The sequence below is a fragment of the Taudactylus pleione genome, unplaced genomic scaffold (assembly GCF_031769625.1).
Source record: "Taudactylus pleione unplaced genomic scaffold, aTauple2 ptg000268l, whole genome shotgun sequence".
NCBI classification, from domain to species: domain Eukaryota; kingdom Metazoa; phylum Chordata; class Amphibia; order Anura; family Myobatrachidae; genus Taudactylus; species Taudactylus pleione.
This window is the reverse complement of record NW_028284670.1, coordinates 932,501-955,386: the sequence shown is the minus strand read 5'-3', so window position 1 is coordinate 955,386 and position 22,886 is coordinate 932,501. Positions and strand designations below refer to the sequence as shown.

Genomic DNA, 22,886 nt, shown 5'->3' with positions numbered 1-22,886 from the left:
AAATCCCCATTGGGGATGAATGAAAGTACAGAAATGGAAAATACAAAATCAGTAGGGGTAAGAGGAGGGGTCAGAAAAGAGATATGAGAGATTGGAGGGAAGAACCATAAGAACAAAGAAGGTACAAGAAGTAAGTAGGGATTCAATTAGACCCATTGAGATATCAGATGACTCCTTAAAAATGATCAATCTCACAGATAGAATTCTAATGGAGGATCAAATTAATGTGTTACATAAAGGTCTGTCTTTTTCCCCTACACAGATAAAGGATAGATCTGATTGTGAAAAAGATCTCAATCTTTTTACTAGAAAGATACATTTAAAAAATAAAAATCGGTCATCTTGTAAAGAAGATGAAAATATGTTACACATTCAGAATGTGGCTGATTTGATAACAGAAGATCTTCCAATGGTGGAAATATTAGAAAAACTAGATCAAGAAACTAACCCTCCACTCTTCAATACCCCACAACCTTATGATAGAAACAAAATAAAGATAAAATCAACCTTCTTTCCTGACCCCAAAATATGTCCTGCAGTAAAGATGTATCAGTATCTGGTTTCTAAAGAATTAGACCAATTATTTAAAAAATCTAACCACCCTTCCATTCTCAATCATAACATTTCTAAAGGAGAAAAAAAACATACAAGAAATGTCATGTCAGAATGGCAAGATACTGTTGTTAAACCCTCGGATAAGGGGAAGAACCTAGTACTGTGGCCAAAACATATGTATATAGTGGAATTAAATAAACAACTTAATGATGTAAAATGTGACCAATGCCTGATATTCAACCCTACCCAAAATTTTATGAATCAATATTATAAGTTGATTTCCTAAGCACTTACGAATGAAATCATTAGTAAGAAGGATGGTGAATGGTGACAGTGGATATACCAAAAACTCCAACTGTGTATTTTCTTATGAAGATACACAAAAATAACAGTTCCACCAGGTACACCTATTGTCTCTGGTGTTAACAGCCTAACAGAGAAAGCAAGTATCTACTTGATCATTATCTTCGAAGACATGTTCTAACATTACCGTTATACACCAGGGATAAGATGGATGTGCTACTAAAATTATAAGGTCTAGTAGTAAACCCAGGAGTGTGACTGGTGTTGTGTGATGTTGAAAGCTTGTATATGAGCATAAGCCATGAAAATGGCATTAGAGTATTTCCTGGATATGGAGGCTCATAACAATGTAAACAAATTCCTGATAACATTATTAGATTTTGTATTGAAGAAAAACTATTTCATCTGTAATGAGCACTACTACCTCCAGGTGAGAGGGATGGCAATGGGCACAGCCTCCACCAGGTTTGGTGGGAGAGGGAGATACTATTCAGCGAATCCCATGAAGTACATACAAAACATATCCTATTGTACCTAAGGTACATAGCTGATATTCTTATATTCTGGGTGGAGAGCAACACCAATGTGAGAAATCCATAACCATGTTAAATTTGAATGATTGAACTTAAGACTTACCTTGGAAAGGAGCCAAACTGAAATCAAATTTCTAGACATCACAATACGGGTAGGAGCAGAAGGTTTGATTTTCACAGCTATTTATAGAAAAACTGTATTACAAACAGTGTATTACATAGTAGCAGTGCTGCCCACCTACCTGCAACCATCAAGGCCACTCCTCAAGGGGAACTACTGCGTGCCAAACTGAACTGTTCCCAATCAGATATCTATGAACACAGGAGTAAACAAGTGTGTGAAAGATTGGAAAGGAGAGGCTTCAGCAGGAAAGTAATTAAACAGGTGGTAAAAGAGTCAAAAATATATCTTAAGGAAACCTTTCTATTACCTAAGAAGAAGAATCAAAAGGAAGAACCAGTCAGGTTTGTTGGGACTTATAACAATCATTGGAGAAAAATAAATCAGATTCTCAAAAAGCATTGGCCTATCCTAGATACAGATAAAGATCTAGCCAAAATATTACCATATAGGGTGCAGACCAGTTGGAGCAGGTGGCAGAATCTGAAGGACCGACTTGTCCATAGCCACTTTACAACAATTGAAAATTCTCAGTACAACACAAAAGGATCCCACAAGTGTGGACACTGTAAATCATGTCAATACATGCTCCAGAAGAATTGGTTCCATGATAAATATGGCAAGAGATGGACCATAATAGATCGTATTGATTGTGCAACTATGGGAGTTGTCTACCATTTAGAATGCCCCTGTGGTAAAAAGTTATGTAGGGTAGACTATTAACCTCTAAAGGTCAGAGTACTGGAGCATGCGGGAACAATTCGAAATGCCAAACAAGATCAGGCCAAATTTAAACCCATAACTTCTATAGCTAAATGTTTCTTAAAATATAGTGAAGGTAATCTGAAGGGATTCCAAGCATATTGCATGAAAATAATTGACTTGGGAATCAAAGGAGGGGATTTGGATCGAGAACTCCTCAAATGGGAGACAAAAATGATATTCATCATGGACTGTGTTTTCCCCAAGGGAATGAATAAGGGAAACAACTATGCTGCATTCTTATAAAAATATACCATAATTTTGAAACAATTGTTAAATAAAGAATATGATCATCTCCTACGCAAAAATTATTTAGGTACAAAGTTTTTGATATGACCAACTCTTATTATAATTCTTCTATGAATACATTATATTCCAATACAAATGGCATGAATGTTGCATTGAGGGATCATTTGTATTGGGGTGTGGGTCCCCCATAAATTTTAAACATTTATGTTTTTTATTCTAAATAGGTATATAATAATTAATGAATAGAATAAGCGGTACATATAACATAATTGGGTCCCTCACTCTTTATGGTTCATTTTCTTATCCATGGATTTAAATTAAACATTTATATTATGTGGAACCTAGAAGAATTTGGGAATTAATTAAGAAAACCATATATGTCTATCACTAAACAATTACATTTTCCATATAATGTTATGATTTTTACTTTAATAACATCACAATAATAATATCACCTATTTTTTTTTACAGATTTCACATTGAATAATAATAAACACATATATTTACACAATCACATACACATGATCTTTTTTAAAACACATTTTTGTACACATTGTTTTGTCACATAACTGTAAAATATTAAAAATATTATTTTCACGATTAATATTTAATTTTTCACACATTTTCACGGGATGCACTCACACATCAAATACACTTAATAATTTATGGAGTGAAAATCATAACTATTTTTTATAGTTATGAAAGGGAGATTATTGCTAGGAGTATTGACAGTAATGCGATGGATATAATGACATACTGATAAATATTAGAGTTAGATGGTATTGTTTGAATAAGGATTCACTAATCGAACGTGTAAAATACAGTATGTAGCTGAAGAGATGTAAAGTGTATAGGTAATGTGTCTCTAACAAGGTCATGTTCACAAAGATTAAATTCTATAATGATTAGTCCTTTTAGAAATGAAATAATGTTTACGTTTCACATGGAAATGCCCCGATTGACTGATTTATATGTATACATTTCCTAAAATTACCGGGAGCAGTGGAGACGGCCAGTATTCGGGATCTACAAACAATTGGATTGGTTAGAAGGGACACATGACCTGTGAGAACAATGATGATTGGTCTAATAAAGAAATATTAGGCTGCAGAATGAAGCAATCGGGATAGACTTGAAAAAGCATAACGTCAGCGAAACGCGCATCGGCGGCAGTCCTGCTGTGTGTGTAAACTCTGTATGACTTTATAAATGACCAAACTGCCCTGCCCAGTGCCACAGGTGGGGAGTAATGAACACATTACTAACTATATCTGCCTGAGGACCTGAACAAGTAGAGGCAGCCTGTGTGCCTGATCACTACAGAGCATAGAATGATACTAATGTAGCAATTTGTGAAAGTGATCATCTCTCAATATGTTACTCTGTTAATTATGATGGCAATCTGCAAAGATATACATATAAACTACAATATCAATTAAGGTCTGCCCTATGTCATAGATGGGGAGTAGTCTGTGAAATTGCAGTTGTTGATTATCAACATTAGCTTCCTGATGAGCTGGATAGGCAGAGGCAGTCTGTATGCTCGAGTGCTACAAAGCATAAAATGTTATTAATATAACAGTGTGTAAAAATTATAATTTCCAAATATGTTTCCCTGTGAAATATAATAGACAGAAGGTGATCTGCAATAGCTATATATACAAATAACTATATCAATTGAGGTTTTTGTGGCTTTGAGTAGGCACTGACAGCCCAAATTTAAAGCATGTATAAATTGACACAAGGTGGAAAATAAAGTGATTTCAGAGTCAGCCGCATATAATAATCACTGAATGTGAATAATGGATTGGAATATTGATATGTATTTCATGACTCTCAATGGGAGTGAGTAAAAAATATGAATAAACTGTCATCTACCAAACAGACATAAGAGCAGAGTTACAAGCTTTGTATATAAAACGATCTGAGTGGACTTGAACAGTTTGTATAGTCAGGCTACAAGGTATCAGAAATTCTGTGAGATCGATAGCAATATAATTATAACAATAATAATACCCTATAGGAACTAAGGGCCTGATTCAGAACCGCTCACAGTGCCCACGCGCGAGCCCCGGGGCGAGTGAGAACTTCACTCGCTCGGGGCTTGTAGCAAAATGGGGCGGCTGTTGATTTTGATCGACAGCTCACCCTGTTTTGTAGGTGGGCCGGGGGAGTGTCGGAAAAAAAATGGAGGCATTCCCGAAGGAACACCTACCATTTGTGGGTGGCCCTACTGACATCACACGTGATGTCAGTAGTGAACTTCCTGTTCTATTAGAGCAGGAAGTTCACTGGGGCTTGCAGTGGACGAGACCCTACCACAAGGGTCTCATTGCAAGCCCAATGGTACTGATAATTGCAACCATCGCCCGGGCACCTGCACAAGCTGTGTATGGTCACCCACAGCTATGCGAGCGTCCTGGAGGCGGATTTTTTTTAACCAAATCCGCCCTGATTCAGAGCGAGCGCTCGCAAATAGCGAGCTCCTCTGAATCAGGCCCTAAGGGGGTGAGTGGTGAATAGGAGAGGTTACATAGCAGTCTGTGCACAGGGCACACAGTGACATAGGTGTGAGTGGTGGGTGAATAGAAGAGGTTACATAGCAGTCTGCACAGGGCATACAGTGACATTGGTGAGAGTGTTGGGTGAATAGGAGAGGTTACATAGCAGTCTGTGCACAGGGCACACAGTGACATAGGTGTGAGTGGTGGGTGAATAGGAGAGGTTACATAGCAGTCTGTGCACAGGGCACACAGTGACATTGGTGTGAGTGGTGGGTGAATAGGAGAGGTTACATAGCAGTCTGTGCACAGGGCACACAGTGACATTGGTGTGAGAGGTGGGTGAATAGGAGAGGTTACATAGCAGTCTGTGCACAGGGCACACAGTGACATAGGTATGAGTGGTGGGTGAATAGGAGAGGTTACATAGCAGTCTGCACAGGGCATACAGTGACATTGGTGTGAGTTGTGGGTGAATAGACAACACATACTTGTGTTGAGGTGACAAATATTAATTTCCACATATTTCGCAATAAAAATATCGTAACTATTCACTCCTAAAAACATATACATCATCTACAGACACAGATTATGCTATACATATTTCTCATTAATATATAATAACTGAATTCCTCAGTTTGTACCTCACTGTTGTCATAAATCTGTTGTTTCTCTGTCAAAATGATCTCCTGACACACTTTTCTGACAGTTTCTCTATATTTTTATGCTATTTACTTTTATTTAATTTTTTTCTATTAATTTATTTCCTTTCATGCTACATTTTTTTTTTGCTTCTTTGTCCTCGTCTAAATCTTCACTTTTGCTTTTGGCTCAATTCTGAGTTTCTGAGGACATTGTCATGACTGTATAGATCCTCAGAAAGCTGATAACAGAAACGCTGGCAGAACCCGAGCTGATATGTTTACTGTATCTGAACTAAAAAGGAAAGAAAGGACCCTATGTTCGGGCACACAATAGATGTAGAGATTATGTGGTCAAATGACAAGGGCTAAAAATTTACTTTTATTACATATTATTAAAAGAGGTAATCAGCGTAAATCAACACATGGACAAACAAACAATCAAACATTAATAGAGTAAAGAATTATTTAGGATTGGTGGAGATATACTCTCCAGAGAGAGATGTATTTTCTCCTATTATAAAAAATAGAAAAACAGGGCGAATCAATCGATAATCAATCAAGTGACATTGGTATGAGTGGAGGGTGAATAGGAGAGGTTACATAGCAGTCTGTGCACAGGGCATACAGTGACATTGGTATGAGTGGTGGGTGAATAGGAGAAGTTACATAGCAGTCTGTGCACAGGGCACACAGTGACATTGGTGTGAGAGGTGGGTGAATAGGAGAGGTTACATAGCAGTCTGTGCACAGGGCATACAGTGACATTGGGTTGAGTGGTGGGTGAATAGGATAGGTTACATAGCAGTCTGTGCACAGGGCACACAGTGACATTGGTGTGAGGTGGGTGAATAGGATAGGTTACATAGCAGTCTGTACAGAGGGCACACAGTGACATTGGTGTGAGAGGTGAGTGAATAGGAGAGGTTACATAGCAGTCTGTGCACAGGGCACACAGTGACATAGGTGTGAGTGGTGGGTGAATAGGAGAGGTTACATAGCAGTCTGCACAAGGCATACAGTGACATTGGTGTGAGTGGTAGGTGAATAGGAGAGGTTACATAGCAGTTTGTGCACAGGGCACACAGTGACATTGGTGTGAGTGGTGGGTGAATATGAGAGGTTACATAGCAGTCTGTTCACAGGGCACACAGTGATGTTGGTGTGAGTGGTGGGTGAATAGGATAGGTTACATAGCAGTCTGTACAGAGGGCACACAGTGACATTGGTGTGAGAGGTGAGTGAATAGGAGAGGTTACATAGCAGTCTGTGCACAGGGCACACAGTGACATAGGTATGAGTGGTGGGTGAATAGGAGAGGTTACATAGCAGTCTGTGCACAGTGCATACAGTGACATAGGTGTGAGTGCTGGGTGAATAGGAGAGGTTACATAGCAGTCTGCACAGGGCATACAGTGACATTGGTGTGAGTGGTGGGTGAGTAGGAGAGGTTACATAGCAGTCTGTGCACAGGGCACACAGTGGCATTGGTGTGAGTGGTGGGTGAATAGGAGAGGTTACATAGCAGTCTGTTCACAGGGCACACAGTGATGTTGGTGTGAGTGGTGGGTAAATAGGATAGGTTACATAGCAATCTGTGCACAGGGCACACAGTGACATGGGTGTGAGTGGTGGGTGAATAGGAGAGGTTACATAGCAGTCTGCACAGGGCATATAGTGACGATGGTATGAGAGGTGGGTGAATAGGAGAGGTTACATAGCAGTCTGTGCACAGGGCGCACAGAGACATAGGTGTGAGTGGTGGGTGAATAGGAGAGGCTACATAGCAGTCTGCACAGGGCATACAGTGACATAGGTATGAGTGGTGGGTGAATAGGAGAGGTTACATAGCAATCTGTGCACAGGGCACACAGTGACATTGGTGTGAGAGGTGGGTGAATAGGAGAGGTTACATAGCAGTCTGTGCACAGGGCACACAGTGACATAGGTATGAGTGGTGGGTGAATAGGAGAGGTTACATAGCAGTCTGCACAGGGCGCACAGAGACATAGGTGTGAGTGGTGGGTGAATAGGAGAGGCTACATAGCAGTCTGCACAGGGCATACAGTGACATAGGTATGAGTGGTGGGTGAATAGGAGAGGTTACATAGCAATCTGTGCACAGGGCACACAGTGACATTGGTGTGAGAGGTGGGTGAATAGGAGAGGTTACATAGCAGTCTGTGCACAGTGCATACAGTGACATAGGTGTGAGTGCTGGGTGAATAGGAGAGGTTACATAGCAGTCTGCACAGGGCATACAGTGACATTGGTGTGAGTGGTGGGTGAATAGGAGAGGTTACATAGCAGTCTGTGCACAGGGCACACAATGGCATTGGTGTGAGTGGTGGGTGAATAGGAGAGGTTACATAGCAGTCTGTTCACAGGGCACACAGTGATGTTGGTGTGAGTGGTGGGTAAATAGGATAGGTTACATAGCAATCTGTGCACAGGGCACACAGTGACATGGGTGTGAGTGGTGGGTGAATAGGAGAGGTTACATAGCAGTCTGTGCACAGGGCACACAGTGACATTGGTGTGAGAGGTGGGTGAATAGGAGAGGTTACATAGCAGTCTGTGCACAGGGCACACAGTGACATGGGTGTGAGTGGTGGTTGAATAGGAGAGGTTACATAGCAGTCTGTGCACAGGGCACACAGTGACATTGGTGTGAGAGGTGGGTGAATAGGAGAGGTTACATAGCAGTCTGTGCACAGGGCACACAGTGACATTGGTGTGAGTGGTGGGTGAATAGGAGAGGTTACATAGCAGTCTGTGCACAGGGCACACAGTGACATTGGTGTGAGTGGTGGGTGAATAGGAGAGGTTACATAGCAGTCTGTGCACAGGGCACACAGTGACATAGGTATAAGTGGTGGGTGAATAGGAGAGGTTACATAGCAGTCTGCACAGGGCATACAGTGACATTGGTGTGAGTTGTGGGTGAATAGACAACACATACTTGTGTTGAGGTGACAAATATTAATTTCCACATATTTCGCAATAAAAATATCGTAACTATTCACTCCTAAAAACATATACATCATCTACAGACACAGATTATGCTATACATATTTCTCATTAATATATAATAACTGAATTCCTCAGTTTGTACCTCACTGTTGTCATAACTCTGTTATTTCTCTGTCAAAATGATCTCCTGACACACTTTTCTGACAGTTTCTCTATATTTTTAAGCTATTTACTTTTATTTAATTTTTTTCTATTAATTTATTTCCTTTCATGCTACATTTTTTTTTTGCTTCTTTGTCCTCGTCTAAATCTTCACTTTTGCTTTTGGCTCACCTCTGAGTTTCTGAGGACATTGTCATGACTGTATAGATCCTCAGAAAGCTGATAACAGAAAAGCTGGCAGAACCCGAGCTGATATGTTTACTGTATCTGAACTAAAAAGGAAAGAAAGGACCCTATGTTCGGGCACACAATAGATGTAGAGATTATGTGGTCAAATGACAAGGGCTAAAAATTTACTTTTATTACATATTATTAAAAGAGGTAATCAGCGTAAATCAACACATGGACAAACAAACAATCAAACATTAATAGAGTAAAGAATTATTTAGGATTGGTGGAGATATACTCTCCAGAGAGAGATGTATTTTCTCCTATTGTAAAAAATAGAAAAACAGGGCGAATCAATCGATAATCAATCAAGGTAAATATCACTGTGTATCATTAAATCCACAGATACATCATATCGCCAAATAGAATAAAAAATAATTAGGATTGGTGGATATATACACTCCAGAAAGAGATGTATTACCTCCTAATAATGAAAAAATGAAAAGCCAGGCGAAGTTAGTGTCTGATTCAGAGCAGTTCGCTATTTGCAGTCGTTCGTTCAAAAACAAGGGGTGGCTATTCAAATGATCCCTTCGCAAATTGCAGTCTGTTCCCACCTCTAAGTCTAAACGAGCGCGCAAAACATACGCTCGTTTATTTGATAAAAATGCCCCCTGGCCGCTCGCACCATACGTCATGTCCGCTATTTATTAGATTAATCGAGTACATCGTACAGTGTATGAACTTCTTGCTATTGTTGTGGTTGTTTTTTTTCAACCGCTATTTTGCGAGCAGTTCTGAGTTAAAAAAAAGCAAGTGACGTGGTCAATGACGCTGCTGTATTAATTATGCACTCCCTTAAAACGCCCGCTTTGACCTTTAAGCACGCCTGCGTTCGAATTCCACTCCCCCGTTTTCAAGCACCTTCCCCTGTTACCACCCACATACGCCTCATTCTGTCACTCAAAATAGCAGGCATTCGCTATATAGCGTACAAACGATTTTCGGCCACACTGACTGGTTCGCGCATGCGTACTAAAAACCGTACGCATGCGCAGATGTGCGAACATCGCTCAGAACGAGCGTACTGCCGCTAGCGAGCGGCTCAGAATGAGGGCCTTAATCGGTAATCAATCAATATAAATATCACTGTGTATCATTAAATCCATAGATACATCATATCGCCTAGAGAATCACAATCTGGGCATGTAGTAAAGAACGATGAATACATATTATTCATGCTGTAATATTCAACAATTAGCTCTCTGCAGGAAAGTACTATACTGCTGGACTATACCTAAGTCACCAGTAAAGTGCATATGTGTCTGTATGTACACAGAAACTGTATACATGTATGTATGGCTACAATTGGCCACTGATTCTTGAAAAAAACATATAATATGTCTGCAATAATAATAAGGTATAGTTATAGTCAGTGCTCGAAGTGTGCCGGTATACAACGGTATGGCATACCGGCACTTCAAGCACTAAACAGTTTCTGTTCTATAAGTTTCTAGCTCGGGTGCGAGGTACCGTTAAGAATTTTCCATCGGTACGCTGCACCACCACTCTCTATGTAGCAGCTTTAGCAGGCCATTGCTGCCAGACTGTGCCACCGAGTAAGTACATAGTGCTCAGCAGCGTGACACTGACAGAATCTCCGGCTCCACTGCCTCCTACAGCCTTCCTGAGCTTCTGGAAGCCTGAGGGTAACGTCATCACACTCCCCTGGCTGGTACAACGCAGCCTGAGGTCTGGGCGCACTTTGTTCTCCTGACGGCAACAGCTAGATACCTTACACGTGCGGCGCTTGCTGGATTCACCGCCGGGCGCCGGCACCTGCTTCCTCCCTAATGAAAAATAGAGCAACAGAGTAGTGGATGGGGGGTGGTGTTAGTGATGGTGGGAGTAGAAAAGGTTGTTAATTATTATTAATGGTGCTGAGAGTAATAGGGAGAGTTTGTTGGTGGTGCTGGGAACAGTGGGGGGATTGTTAATGATGGTGGGAGGGTTGCTAGTGATGGTGGGAGCAGTGGAGTGGGCAGAGGTAATTAGTGGTACTGGTGGTGCTGTTAGTGGTGCTGGGAGTGAGAAGCAGGGGTGCTGGGAGTGAGTAGTGGGGGGGGTGCTGGGAGTGAGAAGCGGGGGTGCTGTTAGTGGTCTGGGAGTGAGAAGTAGAGGTGCTGTTAGTGGTACTGGGAGTGAGTAGCGGGGTGCTGTTAGTGGTGCTGGGAGTGAGTAGTAGGGGGGGTGCTGGGAGTGAGAAGCGGGGGTGCTGTTAGTGGTACTGGGAGTGAGAAGCGGAGGTGCTGTTAGTGGTACTGGGAGTGAGTAGCGGGGTGTTGTTAGTGGTGCTGGGAGTGAGTAGCGGGGTGCTGTTAGTGGTGCTGGGAGTGAGTAGTGGGGGTGCTGCTGGGAGTGAGAAGCGGAGGTGCTGTTAGTGGTGCTGGGAGTGAGTAGTGGGGGTGGTGCTGGGAGTGAGAAGTGGGGGTGCTGTTAGTGGTACTGAGAGTGAGAACCGATGGTGCTGTTAGTGGTGCTGGGAGTGAATAGTGGGGGTGGTGCTGGGAGTGAGAAGTGGTGGTGCTGTTAGTGGTTCTGGGAGTGAGAAGCGGGGGTGGTGTTAGTGGCGCTGGGAGTAGTGGGGGGGTTATTAATGGTGCTGGGAGTAGTGTGGGGTTATTAGTGATGCAGGGAGTAGGGGGGGTTGTTAATGATGGTGAGAGTAGAGGAAGGGGCAGAATTTATTAGTGATGCTGGTTGTGGGTGGGGGGGGTTCCCAGTAGGTGTCCCCAGGGATGTGCAGCCTCTGCTTCCTATAGATGGGCTCTTTGCATATCAGGAACCTGCAATATTTTCAATATTTCCACGTGATAGGGAGAGGTCAGTCACCAGGAGGGGAAGAGAGTGCAGGAGACAGGGCAAGGAATGCAGACAGGACTCCCAAGTCTCTCCCTCCCGGACTGTGTGATCCTGGAGCTAGACTGGACTTCTGGATCAGGCTGCAGGTCAGTCCCTTGCTTTCCATCCTCATTACGCTGTTCTTATAGAGGCTGCACTTAAAAGATATAGATCAATGATTCCCTATAGTGACAGGTGCTCTAATTGGGTTCATCATGCAAAAGATCTGGTGCCAGGCCGCCAGCTGATTACTGGCGCACTGGCAACAATCCATGGATGGAGAAATAGAGGCACCATGCCACCGGCATTGCAAATCTGGCGCTGTCTGCGAGCCAAATGGAACTTGCGGACCGGCAGCCAATCAGAAGCCGCTGTAGCTTCTGATTGGCTCGCAGACAGCATCTGATTTGAAATGACGGTGGCACGGTGCCGCTGTCTCGGCATGGATGTCTGCCAGGTAGTGCACTTAATACACATGGAGATGAGTCTCATCTCATCATGTAATCTCTCACAATAAGATTGAGGCTGCTGAAGGGACACAAGGAGGAGGCAAGAGGCTGCAGGCAGGGCTTTACTGTGGGGTATAATGTTATAAGGGACATTACTATGTGGCATAATGTGTAAGGGCATTTATTGCTGGGTGGCATCATTTGTACTACAAATTTTGTAAAGGACATTACTGTGTGTGTGGCATAATGTGTAGAAGGGGCACTACTATTGTGTGGCATATTGTGTATAAGGGGTACTACAGCGTGGTACACTACACTGATGAAAAGGATGTTAGTGTTGAGGCAACGCCCTCATTTGAGTGACCACACCCCCTTTTTTGGCGCATGCGCGTCTCCGACACACACGTAAGTGCTTTCTTTACATTCTCCATACCCCCACTTCAAAATTCCCACTTCAACCACTGGTTATAGTTCATAAAGCCGGTCATATGCCAACAAACTGCATCAACATGGACCACAATCCATAATAAATGTTTAGATACATGTAAAACACTTATGAATGAATGAGCGACTCTGGTCTGTACTGAAAGACAAGGGAAAGAAATTTCCCACAGAACTGGTTCCTTACAATAAGAAATAATGTGGTACAGTCTAACAGATGTCAGATAGTGTGTGAGTATGAGCAATGTGCTGTCAGGATTCGTGGCCATCTGCCTTGATGCGCGGGCAGTGCAGGGTTTGTACGCCACTTACCTGATCAGCGTGTGGTCCAGGAAGCAGTCTGCGGTGGTGTCAGTGGAGCTAATACATGCCGCTAGGTGAGTCAGGTCGGAAGGCCGGTGTCATGTGTGCGCAGCACGTGACCCGGAAGTGGCTGACGCGCGTTTCGCCGTGGAAAGGCTTGTTCACAGTCCCAACCCAATGATCACTGCAATGCTGTCTCATCCTTATCCCCATCACAGCCCAATCATGTGGACCTCCAATAGATTGACAGATGGAATGGCCTATGACTGTGCAAGGTCATATAATCCAATACCAGTGGGCCATTCAATGATTGACATCAAAGCCAGCCAATAAGGAAGCTGGAAAAGCAGCAGATACTAAAACATATGTACATTAGCTGTCTAAGTGTTATATAGGGGATAAATAAGACAATAATGCTTGTAGATTAATATCAATGAGAGGGAAGCGAAAAACAAAAACATGATTCTGTGTGAAATAAATAAAATAAGACTGATAATAGAAATTAAGAATAATTAGAGTATTATGCAAACTAAAGCCATAATTGACATGAGGTTTTATTAAAAATTGTTATAAAGAAGTTGTACTTAAATTGAAATAGAACCTATAAGCAATTTCGACAAATTTGTCAGTGATAAGTATTCATAAAGGCAATTGTTCAAAGTAGCTAGATACATTGATAAAAGTGTAACTAGTGAGCCTAGAAGATAATAATGTAAAATTAATATTGATAATATAATTACATAGTCTGGATAGACATAAAGGAGAGAGAAAAGTCTACTCCCAAATGATAGCCTAAGTGAGCAGCTGCTGCATATCATTTTATCATGCATTGAATGATACGTGAGCATGTTCAAAAAGCATCCAAGGATGAGAATAAGTAAGTAGGGCATCTGCTATTGCATTGTATCAACTGAGAGGTGCCTGGTGACTAGCATTGCAGGCACCTCTCCTGAAAATCTACAATGAGAGTGCTCATTATGTATAGAGTATAGAATTAAGTATGAAGAAGATATGAATCATACAGTAAATTATCAGAGACCCATGCTACTCTAACCATATACCCTTAGCATCGATGGTTAGCGAGTCATGGAATGGGAACCTGTATACTGATGTAAGAAAAAGAACAGTAGAATATTGCAAACATGTTGACCGTGCTAGAAAATATACTCTGTTACCATGGTATTGCAGAGCTAATATGTCCACAGGCTCATGTCGTTCATGCTACATATTGCAGGAAAAGAAAAGGGATTTACATTAATATGAAAATACTCCACTAATAAGATTATCATCTCTATGACCATAGACATATCTGAATAGTCCGCCGGAATGTCGATGAGAGATGCTATACTCTAACGAAAATTATAAAATTAGTAATACAGAATTGTATAGTAAGATCTATTATTCCTCTCATGATAACAATATAAAATTGAATGTGATAATTGATGTTTACTGTATCTGTAAGGGAGCAGTGTGACATGTCACCAAATGTGAAGGGGGTGCTCCAGGGGGGGCAGAAAGGCATTGTAGCATTGTCCATCATTGTTGGTCGACAGTTTCTCATCATAGTTGGGGATCCATTGATAGCTGAACCACCAAAGGTTTACAGCTGTGCATCCAACATTGGACCTCTGCCACCAAACGTAGATGACCATCCTGAAGGCATGGCAGTATTTTTGCTACTACTTCACTGACACATTAAACCCAGCAAAGTCTGCAATATCTCACCATTGGAGAGATTTACCGTTGAGGTGCTTGTGATCTGTTTTCAGACCACATGGTTTACTAACCAATTTGAGAGCTGAAACAATGTCTCATGACTAAATCTACATGTCTCACATGGAGATAACTCCAGCTAACTCCAGCAGTGCCACCCTTAGATTAGGAGGAAGCTGGTAAGTGAGCACAACGGGTAAGGACAATCCTTGGGGTGTCACTGGAATGGCACCTTGCTGTCTAAAAAGATTTAATGAAAATATGTTATGACATCATTAATTCACATGTTTGGGGGCAAAGCTGGCACGGGGCACGTTAACACCATGTGTGACAGTGGGCATAGGGCTAGTGAAAACCAGGGAGCACCAGCCACCCTCCAAAAAAATTACAAAAACAATAATAACCACAATAATAACCACAATAATAACCACACTGTCTATCATGTTACAAAACAGTTTTTCCTCGATTTTCCACCCTGCTCTGTACTGTACCCTCCCTCTCATGGCTGTATACTTACCCCATTCTCAGCAGGTACTCCATCCTCTTTGGTCAGGTCTGTCCATTTCCTCACAGCAGTTGGAGCCATAGGAGGAGGCACTGCTCATGCATGTCAGCAGAGCCACCAACACATCAGCTAGGCCCCTATGCTGATGTGGGTGTTTGGTCATCCCCCTCTGAGAGTAATATGTATTGATGGTAATGTGTGTACTGAGAGGGGGCCATTGCTCCTCCTCCCAGGCTGATCTGGGCTCCTCAGACAGGCCAGGCTCAGGTAATCTGTACACCCTGCTCAGTCCCTGACTCCCTCCTCTCTCTAGGCTGCTGCTAAGCAACAGGGCACATTGCTCTCTCTGATTGGCTCTCACTGGGCCTGATGAACTACCATACGCAACAGCGAATATACAAACACAATCGGCCGATTGTTTCGTACTGCACATGTGTACGCATTGCAGAGTGTGACCCAGCCGCTGCGATGGGGACTGCCATCGAAGTGACTACACAGACCCATTGCAGAATGATTGACAGGAAGCACCGTTTGTGGGTGGTGGTGGGGGGGGGTCAGGGAAACGCAGGTGTGCCAGTACGTTTGCATGCCTTTTCAGGGGTGCAGAGTTTGCATTATGATCATAATGGATTAGCACACTATCGCAGTTGTACGCAATATTGCGATCCGTAATGAATCAGGCCCACTGTCTCTAGCAGGTTTCAGCACCCGGGCCAGCTCCTATACAGCAGATTGGTGCAAGTTTTTTTCTGTGACTTTTATTGATTCCTAAAAGTCACTAGTCGCTGTTTAGCGCTGCAAGTCACTTAAGAAAGAATTGCTTTCCAGTCCAATCATGTGGTTCCAAAGCATAAAAAGTTATTTATGTAAGAAAGATTAAAAAATTAACAATTACAGTAAAAAGCAATAAAAATAGTACAGTCGATACATACACTTGCGCACTGGTCCCAGTATACAGTCATCAATCCAAAAGCATGCGGTCGCAAAGAAGATGTCTGAACACTGAGATCAGGACACAGCCTATATATCTTACAGGTTTCAACGTTAACAAAGGGACAAATTGACAGGTTTCCATTGGTTGTTGCTTCTGGTCAATCTGGTCATTCGTCAGCTCATACGGTGTCATCAGGGGTATGGCTCAGTCTTCCAACGGTCACATTGTGTAGCTTCCCGCCGAACAACTGGTTAAAACTGGCTACAAGACTGCATACAAGTAATAACATTCTAAGCAATAACTCCCTATCATCCATAACTAACGAACACAAGATGCGACTTCTTTGCCGATAAGAACGGATGTCTGCAAATAAACAGGGATTTAGTATGATACCAAACATGACATGTCCACTATATTCTAAACCTCAGATCTCATTTAAGTACATATTACATCATAATCATTAACATATAATACCTTTAATAACCCTGGTTATTAACTGTAATGCATGGGAACCATTTTATACATATGCATTCGCATATGTGCATCTGTATATTGAAATAGCAAAAGTGCGTATGCATGTATGTGGATACGCATACGAGCGTCTATGTGTATGTATGTGGATACATATGGGTGCGTCTATGTGTGTGCATATGTGCATCAGTGTATGCGTGTGTTGGATTTGCATTTGTGCGCATCGGATTGCGCAGACGCAGAGTTGTGTCCAATTTACTCATCATCATACTAGAGATGACTAGATCGTCAGATAATAATTGCAAGCGATCATATCCAATTATTTGACTTTGACACTTTGCTTCACTAAAATCGTCTCTGCTCGGCTCCCTTTTGTCACAGATGAACGGTGTAATGTATAGAATAGTGACAACCCCATTAAAATTCATCCAGTAATAGGCCAAATGAACAGGCAGATCCCAGCAGACCCCTAAACTGGGCACTTTATTTTGTATATATAAAAAACACCATGTTCCCCCCCCCCTACTTTCCAGTACAAGCCCTATCTCGACCTAGGCTTGTACTGGAAAGTAGGGGGGGAATATGGTGTGGTTATCCCCCTATTCTCCTATAACTAGCGCCAGGCTGAACCGGTTGGGGGAATAATGTCATAGCAGGGAGACACAGCCCAGGGTCCCCCTGCCATACTATTAAACTTGTCAGCCCAGGGCTGGAATTCCTCAAAAAGTGTGACCAGACACCCCAAAAAATGGGGTCCCCCTCGGAGGAACAACCAGACCTGGGCTATTCTCAGCATCCCTGGTTGCGATCGATGCAGGGTTAATAGTAATAAAATAGATCATAATATTGTTTGTTACAGGCAGACCACAAGTCCCAGGCAGCCTTTTTCGACATGCCAGCACTTGTGGAATAAGTTCCAGCATGCCCGGACATTAAGGGCCCAGTGTCTCAGCTCCCACTTCCATTCTGTGCTACCACAGGGTTACTCAGATGGTCTATTATCGAAGGATCTGAGACCACCTCTGCATATTTGTATGCAGTTGCTTGGATCTGTGAGGCCTCCGGTGGGCATCTCATTACATTCCCAGGTGGCATCACCTCATTAGCATATTTTGGCAAGGCAGCTGCCAATGCAATAGTGTTCTCATCTGCTACAGGCCCTGTGTATCCAGTGCTAGGCCCAAACTGACAAGTCACTCGCAGACACTGTCATAAAAATAAATGGGGAAGTGCTGATTGGCCGAGAGCGGACACTGCCATAACAGCTGTCCACTCTTAGCCAATTATTTCTTCCCCATTAATTTCTACCAAGATATCTCATGATGTTCCCTCCCCCTATTTTGCTACACAAGCCCAGGCTGAGAAGTCTGGGGCTAGTTACTGATTGGGGTCTAGGGGCACAATTTTTTTAAAAAAAATAAACAAATTTACTTTTTAAAATTAATTTAACCTAACAAAGCCTGCCCAGATCATAGTGATCTGTGCAGTGCTTCTCCCAAACTTGCCTTGCAGTCAGGTTTTGGTTAGTTTTAAAACCGACCATTAATACATATGTTGATTCTATGTTAAATAAATGATTGTTGTTCCGATGTTCTATATTGATCTATAGTCTTGTTTTTGGATGGTTTTCTCTCAGATTTTACTTTGCAAAACTGTCAGTAATTACCCAAAACTGACCTTTAGTTAATATACCCATAGACTTCAACCATAAAGGGCAAATCTAAATGAATGGGAGAAAAGTGGAGTGCAAATGGTCTCTTCAGAGCCAAGAGGATTTTTGATAAAATTTGGCAAAACTGGGGAACATTTTAAATGAATAGGTACTACTCACTCCTGAATGACTTCTCATTTAGACGCATCCATTGAGAATTCTTGAGCTGATATTGTGAATACTTGAACTAAATTTGAGGAACCATCGAACTCTCACTTGTCTAGTTTTGTAAACAGTTGTTCTCTCAATTTCTGAAATACTTTACAGAATTGATTCCGGTGTTATAACAAAAAATGCAGAGCAAATCATGGTGTCATCCAGGTGTACAACAGCAAATTTCCAAGATAGTTTAAGGCCTGATTCCGCTTTGGGAATAAGATGTAGCAAGTAAATGTGAATCTTGGTAAAGGTGGGGGGAGATGTAACATGTGCAGAGAGATTTAGATTTGGGAGGGGGGTGTGCAAACTGAAATCTATATTGCAGTGTAAGAATAAAGCTGTGCAGCATTTGTGGGCTACATGCAAAAGCAGACAGTATTTATCCCACATGCAAAAATAAGGTATGCATTTGCCCCCTTGCATTGCAACATGGTTTGTCCAGGTTCACATTTATTTACTATATCTTACTCTATTCCCAAAGCTGAATCAGGCCCTAAGAACATAATTTTTAAGATTTTGTAATATGTATGGCAGGTGTGTTACTCAGGCCGAAGGGCATAACCAGACATCTATATAGGCCCATATGACTTTTAAAGGTAGTCTTTCTGTGACAATCACCTATTCACACCAAGTTGCAAGCTGCCTTCAGGGGGATCTTGGTGCTGATGGTCACACCTTTTTTGAATCATTCTGGAATTAATAAAAGGGGGTACTTTTTGGACAGTACTTAATCGGCTATGCAGGGAAAACAAAAAAAGAACATCTCATAAAATATAAAAAAATTAAGAAAAAATTTTTTTAGTTGCGATGTGGAGACTGGCTAAATGGCTCAGAATTCAGTGAATGGGCCAAGGTCATGACAGGTAGCAAACAATAGCACAGTAATGAACAGCCCAAGGTCAGAGCTGGTGGTAGACAAGGTGAAGCCAGTACATAATCTGATGTCAGTGCTCACAACAAGCAAGACATAATCCAGAAGACAAGCCCGGATAAGTCAGGTCAGAAGAACACAGCCAAATTCGAGGTGAATCCTGTCATAGCAACAACAAAAAAAGTCAGGTTTACTATTTCAGAAACTATGTAAGCAAGAACTATTGCCAGCTCAGGATGGAAGCTACAGTAGTCTAGAGAACAAATGAAGTGAGGTCTGGAAAACCAGTGCCCCCCTAACAAACAGGAGAAGCTAAGAGTAGAGACAGAGAAAGCATCTAATTTTCCTAATATAGCAACCAGGACTGCAGGCCATTAAAACAACGGTACTGACTAGATACATATGGCTTGTCAGCAATCAGAATCTTGACCAGGCAATATGGGGACACCGGAACACAAACACTGTGATGTTGGCAAGTGTAAGCATTTTGCACCCACCTGCAACTGTCAACATTATTAATTACCTGTTTTAGTACGGATTGCGGCTGCGATTACACACGCAATCTGCGATGATATGCTAATCAACTGCGATTGCTATGCTGTCGCATCACAACATAAGGATGATCACCTGACCTTAAACACATCTGTAATACTTAGCAAGACTGCAAGACCATCAGTAACATGGAGTACCATTGCAGCCTCACACACACTTACACAAGCAGTGGCATAACTACCGCCCCGCAGACCCCACGGTGGCTTGGGGGTGCAGAGGCTTGTGGGGTGTGGTGATGGGGGGGCTGTAGATTCCATGCGGACTAGCCGGCCACATGAAGTCTGTTGAAAACGTCCCTCTAAAAATGGCTGCCGCCTAGGATGAGACATATGCTAGAGGTCCTACTGGACCTCTAGCATCAGTTAGTCACCCAGGCAGGGCGGCAGTGTGGACTGCACATAAGTGCAGTCCGCACTACACTACTAGTATAACAAACACACAGTTGCCGGCGCCGGCAGCTGTGTGTTTGTTTTATCAGCCGATGAGAGTCAGTTAGACTACTGGGGGCACTGCTGGGGGCACTACCACTGGGGGCACTGCTGGGGGGGACTACCACTAGGGGCATTGCTGGGGGAGCTACTACTTAAGGCATTGCTGGGAGAGCTACTGCTGGGGGCATTGCTGGGGGGGATTACTACTGTGGGCATTGCTGGGGGGGAATAAAACTTGGGGCATTGCTGAGGGGGGACTACTACTGGGGTCATTGCTGGGTGGGAACTACTACTGGAGGCACTGCACTGGTGGGACTACTACTGGAGGCACTGCACAGGTGGAACCACTACTGGGGGCACTGCATAGGTGGGGATTACTGCTGGGGGCACTGCATAGTCGGAGAGTACTACTGGGGGCACTGCATAGGTGGGGATTAATGCTGTGGGCATTGCATAGGTGGGGGACTACTGGGGGCATTGCTGGGTGAGGACTACTACTGGAGGCACTGCTGGGGTATTAGTAATGGGGTCACTATATAAGATGGACTACTACTGGGGGCATTATATAAGGGGTACTGAATAGGGGGACCACTATCTGGGACTCTATCTAAGGGGCACTGCATATGAGGACTACTACTGGGGGCATTGCTGGGGGGACTACTACTGGGGACATTGCTGAGGGAGGACTACTACTGGGGGCATTGCTGCAGGAGGACTACTACTGGGGGCATTGCTGTGGGGGGACTACTACTGAGGGGCACTGCACTGGTGGGACCACTACTGAGGGCACTGCATACATGGGGAGTACTGCTAGGGGCACTGCATAGGTGGGGATTACTGCTTGGGGACTGCATAGGTGGGGACTACTGCTGGGGGCATTGCATAGGTGGGGGACTACTACTGGGGGCATTGCTGGGTCAGAACTACTCCTGGAGGCACTGCTGGGGGGACTTCTACTGGAGGTACTGCTGGGGGGTTAGTACTGGGGTTACTATATAAGGGGTACTACTACTGGGGGCATTATATAAGGGGCACTGCATAGGGGGACCACTACCTGGGGCACTATATAAGGGCACTGCATAGGGGGACCACTACTGGGGGCACTGTATTAGGGGCACTGCATAAGGGCTTGTGTAGCTATCCAATAGAGGGGGAGGGTGCAAGGTTGATGAAATGCCTTGGGTGCCAAGACGCCCCCCAAACCCAGGCCAGTCTGGATGCTGGATGTGTACCAGATGCTGCTATGTGCCAACTGCAATGTTCTGTCTCTGTGTACTGGAGCAATGCTCTGCTTTTGTGTTCTGTCTGTGTACGGGAGGGATGATCTATGCAGGATGCTCATTATAGTGATGCTGATTGGTGATGTGTAATTCATGGTGTACTGTACATATAAATGCAGTGTGAGGAATGCTGGTGGTATAGGATGCTTTATACGACTGGGAGGGATGCCCTGTGACTAGCAGGGATTTTCTGTGAATTAGAAGGGACACCCTGTGACTAGAAGAGGAGCCCTGTGACTGGAAGGGATGCCCTGTGACTAGAAGAGGAGCCCTGTGACTGGGAGGGATGCCCTGTGACTAGGAGCGGTGCTCTGTGACTAGCAGGGATGTGCTGTGACTAGCAGGGATTTTCTATGAATTAGAAGGGATGCCCTGTGACTAGGAGCGGTGCTCTGTGACTAGCAGGCATGTTCTGTGAATTCAAAGTAGCACCAGCGCCCCCATTTACATACACTCCCAATTATATATATATTATATCCCTGGCAATGAGCTTGGAGCCCCTGGCAATGAGCATGGAGCCCCTGGCAATGGGTATGGAACACCTGACAACCAGCATGAAACCCCTTGCAACAAACATGAAACCCAGAGACCCCATGCATCTAGCATGAAACCCCTGGTAACGAACATAAAACCACTGACAACGAGCATGAGACTCCTGATGAGCAGGTAATTTAAAAGTAATTAGAAGCCTTACTATGGGGCATAAAATGGTGTCAGGGGCAAATATGTAAGTGGCACTTTGTTTATAGGCATTACAGCGTGTGGCATAATGTGTAATGGGCATTATGGTGTGTGGAATAAAGTGTAAGGGGCATTACGGTGTGTGGCATAATGTGTAATGGGCATTATGGTGTGTGGAATAATGAGTAAGGGGCATTATGGTGTGTGGCATAATGTGTAAGGGGCATTATTACATGGACGAAAAATACTGTAAACTGTCTAGGGGAGGTGGGAGCACATTTTTAACTTTGGCACTAGGAGCCAAATTGCGTATAAATGGCCCTGTAATTATTTTACCAAAATGCCATGGGGGGGGTGACAGAAACATTTTGTGTTTTGTTTTTTAAACATTTCTTTACAACACAAACAAACAAGTAGGCCCTTAATGCCCTGCATGCTGGTACTTATGGTTCTCCAAGTACCAGCATGTGGTGGAGGCATGCTGGGACCTGTTGTTCCACTGTAAAGACAATGTTG

At 43.2% G+C, this 22,886-nt stretch overlaps 1 pseudogene; it reads left to right on the top strand.

The window, feature by feature from the left end:
- Positions 1–1,159: 1,159 nt before the first annotated feature.
- Positions 1,160–22,886, top strand: part of LOC148513814 (olfactory receptor 6B1-like) — a 28,853-nt pseudogene continuing 7,126 nt past the window's right edge.